This window comes from Styela clava, chromosome 12, assembly GCF_964204865.1.
Source record: "Styela clava chromosome 12, kaStyClav1.hap1.2, whole genome shotgun sequence".
In the NCBI taxonomy this organism is placed as follows: Eukaryota; Metazoa; Chordata; class Ascidiacea; order Stolidobranchia; family Styelidae; genus Styela; species Styela clava.
The window spans coordinates 17,237,501-17,245,000 of NC_135261.1; the positions used below are offsets into that span (position 1 = coordinate 17,237,501).

The 7,500-nt window shown below is 52.9% G+C and overlaps 1 non-coding gene across 1 annotated transcript in view; it reads left to right on the plus strand.

The window, feature by feature from the left end:
• The first annotated feature begins 5,967 nt into the window (after positions 1 to 5,967).
• LOC144430890 (small subunit ribosomal RNA) overlaps positions 5,968 to 7,500 on the plus strand; it is a 1,797-nt gene continuing 264 nt past the window's right edge. The window contains exon 1 of the ribosomal RNA XR_013479801.1: positions 5,968 to 7,500. This exon is cut by the window's right edge and continues 264 nt beyond it. This is a non-coding gene — a ribosomal RNA (small subunit ribosomal RNA).

Below are 7,500 nucleotides of genomic sequence, written 5' to 3' on the forward strand. Positions count from 1 at the left end.
AGAGCGAAAGACAGTAAACTCGAATGAGCCAAGAAAGAAGCCGAGCCGAAAAAAGTTAAAGTACAAACGTGCAAGCATACTAACCTAACCCTAGGTAAGGCATGTTAGAGCGAAAGACAGTAAACTCGAATGAGCCAAGAAAGAGCGGCGTGCGGGGCCGGTCGGAGCGCACACATCTCTCGGTGGCTGGCGGGCGAGAGAGTGCTGCGTCGCCGGCATCGGCGTCGAAAGAAGCCGAGCCGAAAAAAGTTAAAGTACAAACGTGCAAGCATACTAACCTAACCCTAGGTAAGGCATGTTAGAGCGAAAGACAGTAAACTCGAATGAGCCAAGAAAAAGCGGCGTGCGGGGCCGGTCGGAGCGCACACATCTCTCGGTGGCTGGCGGGCGAGAGAGTGCTGCGTCGCCGGCATCGGCGTCGAAAGAAGCCGAGCCGAAAAAAGTTAAAGTACAAACGTGCAAGCATACTAACCTAACCCTAGGTAAGGCATGTTAGAGCGAAAGACAGTAAACTCGAATGAGCCAAGAAAGAAGCCGAGCCGAAAAAAGTTAAAGTACAAACGTGCAAGCATACTAACCTAACCCTAGGTAAGGCATGTTAGAGCGAAAGACAGTAAACTCGAATGAGCCAAGAAAGAGCGGCGTGCGGGGCCGGTCGGAGCGCACACATCTCTCGGTGGCTGGCGGGCGAGAGAGTGCTGCGTCGCCGGCATCGGCGTCGAAAGAAGCCGAGCCGAAAAAAGTTAAAGTACAAACGTGCAAGCATACTAACCTAACCCTAGGTAAGGCATGTTAGAGCGAAAGACAGTAAACTCGAATGAGCCAAGAAAGAAGCCGAGCCGAAAAAAGTTAAAGTACAAACGTGCAAGCATACTAACCTAACCCTAGGTAAGGCATGTTAGAGCGAAAGACAGTAAACTCGAATGAGCCAAGAAAGAGCGGCGTGCGGGGCCGGTCGGAGCGCACACATCTCTCGGTGGCTGGCGGGCGAGAGAGTGCTGCGTCGCCGGCATCGGCGTCGAAAGAAGCCGAGCCGAAAAAAGTTAAAGTACAAACGTGCAAGCATACTAACCTAACCCTAGGTAAGGCATGTTAGAGCGAAAGACAGTAAACTCGAATGAGCCAAGAAAGAGCGGCGTGCGGGGCCGGTCGGAGCGCACACATCTCTCGGTGGCTGGCGGGCGAGAGAGTGCTGCGTCGCCGGCATCGGCGTCGAAAGAAGCCGAGCCGAAAAAAGTTAAAGTACAAACGTGCAAGCATACTAACCTAACCCTAGGTAAGGCATGTTAGAGCGAAAGACAGTAAACTCGAATGAGCCAAGAAAGAAGCCGAGCCGAAAAAAGTTAAAGTACAAACGTGCAAGCATACTAACCTAACCCTAGGTAAGGCATGTTAGAGCGAAAGACAGTAAACTCGAATGAGCCAAGAAAGAGCGGCGTGCGGGGCCGGTCGGAGCGCACACATCTCTCGGTGGCTGGCGGGCGAGAGAGTGCTGCGTCGCCGGCATCGGCGTCGAAAGAAGCCGAGCCGAAAAAAGTTAAAGTACAAACGTGCAAGCATACTAACCTAACCCTAGGTAAGGCATGTTAGAGCGAAAGACAGTAAACTCGAATGAGCCAAGAAAGTGCGGCGTGCGGGGCCGGTCGGAGCGCACACATCTCTCGGTGGCTGGCGGGCGAGAGAGTGCTGCGTCGCCGGCATCGGCGTCGAAAGAAGCCGAGCCGAAAAAAGTTAAAGTACAAACGTGCAAGCATACTAACCTAACCCTAGGTAAGGCATGTTAGAGCGAAAGACAGTAAACTCGAATGAGCCAAGAAAGAGCGGCGTGCGGGGCCGGTCGGAGCGCACACATCTCTCGGTGGCTGGCGGGCGAGAGAGTGCTGCGTCGCCGGCATCGGCGTCGAAAGAAGCCGAGCCGAAAAAAGTTAAAGTACAAACGTGCAAGCATACTAACCTAACCCTAGGTAAGGCATGTTAGAGCGAAAGACAGTAAACTCGAATGAGCCAAGAAAGAAGCCGAGCCGAAAAAAGTTAAAGTACAAACGTGCAAGCATACTAACCTAACCCTAGGTAAGGCATGTTAGAGCGAAAGACAGTAAACTCGAATGAGCCAAGAAAGAGCGGCGTGCGGGGCCGGTCGGAGCGCACACATCTCTCGGTGGCTGGCGGGCGAGAGAGTGCTGCGTCGCCGGCATCGGCGTCGAAAGAAGCCGAGCCGAAAAAAGTTAAAGTACAAACGTGCAAGCATACTAACCTAACCCTAGGTAAGGCATGTTAGAGCGAAAGACAGTAAACTCGAATGAGCCAAGAAAGAAGCCGAGCCGAAAAAAGTTAAAGTACAAACGTGCAAGCATACTAACCTAACCCTAGGTAAGGCATGTTAGAGCGAAAGACAGTAAACTCGAATGAGCCAAGAAAGAGCGGCGTGCGGGGCCGGTCGGAGCGCACACATCTCTCGGTGGCTGGCGGGCGAGAGAGTGCTGCGTCGCCGGCATCGGCGTCGAAAGATGCCGAGCCGAAAAAAGTTAAAGTACAAACGTGCAAGCATACTAACCTAACCCTAGGTAAGGCATGTTAGAGCGAAAGACAGTAAACTCGAATGAGCCAAGAAAGAAGCCGAGCCGAAAAAAGTTAAAGTACAAACGTGCAAGCATACTAACCTAACCCTAGGTAAGGCATGTTAGAGCGAAAGACAGTAAACTCGAATGAGCCAAGAAAGAGCGGCGTGCGGGGACGGTCGGAGCGCACACATCTCTCGGTGGCTGGCGGGCGAGAGAGTGCTGCGTCGCCGGCATCGGCGTCGAAAGAAGCCGAGCCGAAAAAAGTTAAAGTACAAACGTGCAAGCATACTGACCTAACCCTAGGTAAGGCATGTTAGAGCGAAAGACAGTAAACTCGAATGAGCCAAGAAAGAAGCCGAGCCGAAAAAAGTTAAAGTACAAACGTGCAAGCATACTAACCTAACCCTAGGTAAGGCATGTTAGAGCGAAAGACAGTAAACTCGAATGAGCCAAGAAAGAGCGGCGTGCGGGGCCGGTCGGAGCGCACACATCTCTCGGTGGCTGGCGGGCGAGAGAGTGCTGCGTCGCCGGCATCGGCGTCGAAAGAAGCCGAGCCGAAAAAAGTTAAAGTACAAACGTGCAAGCATACTAACCTAACCCTAGGTAAGGCATGTTAGAGCGAAAGACAGTAAACTCGAATGAGCCAAGAAAAAGCGGCGTGCGGGGCCGGTCGGAGCGCACACATCTCTCGGTGGCTGGCGGGCGAGAGAGTGCTGCGTCGCCGGCATCGGCGTCGAAAGAAGCCGAGCCGAAAAAAGTTAAAGTACAAACGTGCAAGCATACTAACCTAACCCTAGGTAAGGCATGTTAGAGCGAAAGACAGTAAACTCGAATGAGCCAAGAAAGAAGCCGAGCCGAAAAAAGTTAAAGTACAAACGTGCAAGCATACTAACCTAACCCTAGGTAAGGCATGTTAGAGCGAAAGACAGTAAACTCGAATGAGCCAAGAAAGAGCGGCGTGCGGGGCCGGTCGGAGCGCACACATCTCTCGGTGGCTGGCGGGCGAGAGAGTGCTGCGTCGCCGGCATCGGCGTCGAAAGAAGCCGAGCCGAAAAAAGTTAAAGTACAAACGTGCAAGCATACTAACCTAACCCTAGGTAAGGCATGTTAGAGCGAAAGACAGTAAACTCGAATGAGCCAAGAAAGAAGCCGAGCCGAAAAAAGTTAAAGTACAAACGTGCAAGCATACTAACCTAACCCTAGGTAAGGCATGTTAGAGCGAAAGACAGTAAACTCGAATGAGCCAAGAAAGAGCGGCGTGCGGGGCCGGTCGGAGCGCAGACATCTCTCGGTGGCTGGCGGGCGAGAGAGTGCTGCGTCGCCGGCATCGGCGTCGAAAGAAGCCGAGCCGAAAAAAGTTAAAGTACAAACGTGCAAGCATACTAACCTAACCCTAGGTAAGGCATGTTAGAGCGAAAGACAGTAAACTCGAATGAGCCAAGAAAGAGCGGCGTGCGGGGCCGGTCGGAGCGCACACATCTCTCGGTGGCTGGCGGGCGAGAGAGTGCTGCGTCGCCGGCATCGGCGTCGAAAGAAGCCGAGCCGAAAAAAGTTAAAGTACAAACGTGCAAGCATACTAACCTAACCCTAGGTAAGGCATGTTAGAGCGAAAGACAGTAAACTCGAATGAGCCAAGAAAGAGCGGCGTGCGGGGCCGGTCGGAGCGCACACATCTCTCGGTGGCTGGCGGGCGAGAGAGTGCTGCGTCGCCGGCATCGGCGTCGAAAGAAGCCGAGCCGAAAAAAGTTAAAGTACAAACGTGCAAGCATACTAACCTAACCCTAGGTAAGGCATGTTAGAGCGAAAGACAGTAAACTCGAATGAGCCAAGAAAGAGCGGCGTGCGGGGCCGGTCGGAGCGCACACATCTCTCGGTGGCTGGCGGGCGAGAGAGTGCTGCGTCGCCGGCATCGGCGTCGAAAGAAGCCGAGCCGAAAAAAGTTAAAGTACAAACGTGCAAGCATACTAACCTAACCCTAGGTAAGGCATGTTAGAGCGAAAGACAGTAAACTCGAATGAGCCAAGAAAGAAGCCGAGCCGAAAAAAGTTAAAGTACAAACGTGCAAGCATACTAACCTAACCCTAGGTAAGGCATGTTAGAGCGAAAGACAGTAAACTCGAATGAGCCAAGAAAGAGCGGCGTGCGGGGCCGGTCGGAGCGCACACATCTCTCGGTGGCTGGCGGGCGAGAGAGTGCTGCGTCGCCGGCATCGGCGTCGAAAGAAGCCGAGCCGAAAAAAGTTAAAGTACAAACGTGCAAGCATACTAACCTAACCCTAGGTAAGGCATGTCAGAGCGAAAGACAGTAAACTCGAATGAGCCAAGAAAGAAGCCGAGCCGAAAAAAGTTAAAGTACAAACGTGCAAGCATACTAACCTAACCCTAGGTAAGGCATGTTAGAGCGAAAGACAGTAAACTCGAATGAGCCAAGAAAGAGCGGCGTGCGGGGCCGGTCGGAGCGCACACATCTCTCGGTGGCTGGCGGGCGAGAGAGTGCTGCGTCGCCGGCATCGGCGTCGAAAGAAGCCGAGCCGAAAAAAGTTAAAGTACAAACGTGCAAGCATACTAACCTAACCCTAGGTAAGGCATGTTAGAGCGAAAGACAGTAAACTCGAATGAGCCAAGAAAGAAGCCGAGCCGAAAAAAGTTAAAGTACAAACGTGCAAGCATACTAACCTAACCCTAGGTAAGGCATGTTAGAGCGAAAGACAGTAAACTCGAATGAGCCAAGAAAGAGCGGCGTGCGGGGCCGGTCGGAGCGCACACATCTCTCGGTGGCTGGCGGGCGAGAGAGTGCTGCGTCGCCGGCATCGGCGTCGAAAGAAGCCGAGCCGAAAAAAGTTAAAGTACAAACGTGCAAGCATACTAACCTAACCCTAGGTAAGGCATGTTAGAGCGAAAGACAGTAAACTCGAATGAGCCAAGAAAGAGCGGCGTGCGGGGCCGGTCGGAGCGCACACATCTCTCGGTGGCTGGCGGGCGAGAGAGTGCTGCGTCGCCGGCATCGGCGTCGAAAGAAGCCGAGCCGAAAAAAGTTAAAGTACAAACGCGATGCTAATGAGCGAGCCGTTGTCTCGACTAATATGTAGGGGGCGTTCGATCGAGCGTCTGGCTTGAGCGCTTGTCGGCCTAGCAGAACGGTCGCATTGTTATGACCGGGTTTTAGGCACCGCTGCAGGCGGCCGGCAGAGCTCTTGTTTGTGCGAAACTGAATGGATCGAGCCCGAGAGAGGGCGAGCAAAGAAAAAACGCAAATCGCTCCGCCTGGCACTGCCGGCGAGAGCGTGGACGTCGCGGCCAGCGACTGTCGAAGCTGAGTACGGCCGCAGGCGATCGCCTCGGTCTTAAACGAATGCGACGAGCACGCGCCGGGCGGCCCAGCAAGGGCCGAGCGCAGCTGTCGCAGCTATCTGGTTGATCCTGCCAGTAGTGATATGCTTGTCTCAAAGATTAAGCCATGCAGGTGCAAGTACGAGTTCTCGTAAAGCGAAACTGCGAATGGCTCATTAAATCAGTCTTGGTTTATTTGGTCTCGTGAGCGAAGTGGATAACTGTGGTAATTCTAGAGCTAATACATGCATTAAGCGCCGACTTCGGGAGGCGCGCTTTTATCAGATCAAAACCGACCGGGTTCGTCCTGTGACGTTTGATGACTCTGGATAACCACGCGGATCGTACGGTCTCTGCACCGACGACGTATCATTCAAGTGTCTGCCCTATCAACTGTCGAAGGTACGCTACGTGCCTACCTTTGTGATAACGGGTAACGGGGAATCAGGGTTCGATTCCGGAGAGGGAGCCTGAGAAACGGCTACCACATCCAAGGAAGGCAGCAGGCGGGCAAATTACCCATTCCCGACACGGGGAGGTAGTGACGAAAAATAACAATACAGGACTCTAACGAGGCCCTGTACATCCTAAAACTCTTAACGAGTATCCATTGGAGGGCAAGTCTGGTGCCAGCAGCCGCGGTAATTCCAGCTCCAACAGTGTATGCTAAAGTTGTTGCGGTTGAAAAGCTCGTAGTTGGATTTTGGGCGAGCGCCGCCGGTCCGTCGCAAGGCGTGTCACTGGTTGCGTTCGCCTCACCTTCGGTTCTCCGTCGGTGCTCTTGACTGAGTGTCGGCGGTGGCCGATAAGTTTACTTTGAAAAAATTAGAGTGTTCAAAGCAGGCTGTTCGCCTGCATAGTGTTGCATGGAATAATGGAATAGGACCTCGGTTCTATTTTGTTGGTTTTCGGAGCACGAGGTAATGATTAAGAGGGACAGACGGGGGCGTCCGTACTCTGCCGTTAGAGGTGAAATTCTTGGATCGGCGGAAGACGAACTACTGCGAAAGCATTCGCCAAGAATGTTTTCTTTAATCAAGAGCGAAAGTCAGAGGTTCGAAGACGATCAGATACCGTCCTAGTTCTGACTATAAACGATGCCAACTAGCGATCGGGAGGCGTTACCATGACGACCTTTCCGGCAGCTTCCGGGAAACCAAAGTCTTTGGGTTCCGGGGGAAGTATGGTTGCAAAGCTGAAACTTAAAGGAATTGACGGAAGGGCACCACCAGGAGTGGAGCCTGCGGCTTAATTTGACTCAACACGGGGAAACTCACCCGGCCCGGACACAGGTAGGATTGACAGATTGAAAGCTCTTTCTTGATTCTGTGGGTGGTGGTGCATGGCCGTTCTTAGTTGGTGGAGCGATTTGTCTGGTTAATTCCGATAACGAACGAGACTCTGGCATGCTAAATAGTTACGCGACCTTCTCGGTCGGCGTCTAACTTCTTAGAGGGACTAGTGGCGTTTAGCCACACGAGATTGAGCAATAACAGGTCTGTGATGCCCTTAGATGTCCGGGGCCGCACGCGCGCTACACTGAGTGAAGCAGCGAGTGTCTAACCTAGGCCGAAAGGTCCGGGTAACCCGTTGAACCTCATTCGTGATTG